The following is a 715-nucleotide window of genomic DNA, read 5'->3' as shown; positions in this document are numbered from 1 at the left end:
ATCTATTGTGTCTGTTACTATTCCAAAAGGGCAATTTAGAAAGGACAAGGGTTCCCTTAAACCAAGGTGTCAACTTTACTGTCTTCTTGTCAACAACTGTGGCATTAGTTCTCAGACAGTTGGTGACAGGGTTAAAATTGACATATAACTTTGAGTGCACCACTATGACAAATGAGTGCATGTTCACAGTGTACAAATAACCAAAGGAATACTGGAGTGTTTGACCCAGTACGGATGAGTAATCTTAATAAGTATGTTAACTGGGTTGGGTGTGTGGCCATGTACTCAGGGTGGCCAATATATTAAATTTTCCGATTGCCCGATTAGCCGTTTACTAAATGAAAATTGTCTGTGCACAACCCAAGAGATTAGACATATCAAAGGGGTAACTAATACGGCCGGCTGCCGGTTGAATAAACATTTCGATATACAACTTGTTTTAGTGTCTAATCAACTCATTTTTTTGTACTAACATTATTCATGTCTGTTCATGCTCATAAATGAGTGATAATATTAATTAAGATACCTCCTACGTATTATTTTCAATGAGACCTATTGCTTCGTTCTCAGCAGGTGACGCAGAAACACAAAGGCGTTCGGAAATGTATCCACATTTCGCCGGAACGCCATTTGCACTCGCAGGAACGTATCCAGACAGACGTGATCGTCAGTCCATAGTCATTTACGATGCGATGACAAATATACGTGCGTGCGT

The 715-nt window shown here is 39.9% G+C and overlaps 1 pseudogene; it reads right to left on the bottom strand.

Annotated features, from left to right (window-relative positions):
- LOC119591736 overlaps positions 1-715 on the bottom strand; it is an 11,647-nt pseudogene that overhangs the window by 10,612 nt on the left and 320 nt on the right.

This window comes from Penaeus monodon, chromosome 29 (genome assembly GCF_015228065.2).
Source record: "Penaeus monodon isolate SGIC_2016 chromosome 29, NSTDA_Pmon_1, whole genome shotgun sequence".
Classification (NCBI taxonomy): domain Eukaryota; kingdom Metazoa; phylum Arthropoda; class Malacostraca; order Decapoda; family Penaeidae; genus Penaeus; species Penaeus monodon.
Note: the sequence above shows the minus strand (reverse complement) of the source record. Positions and strands in the feature narration are given on the sequence as shown.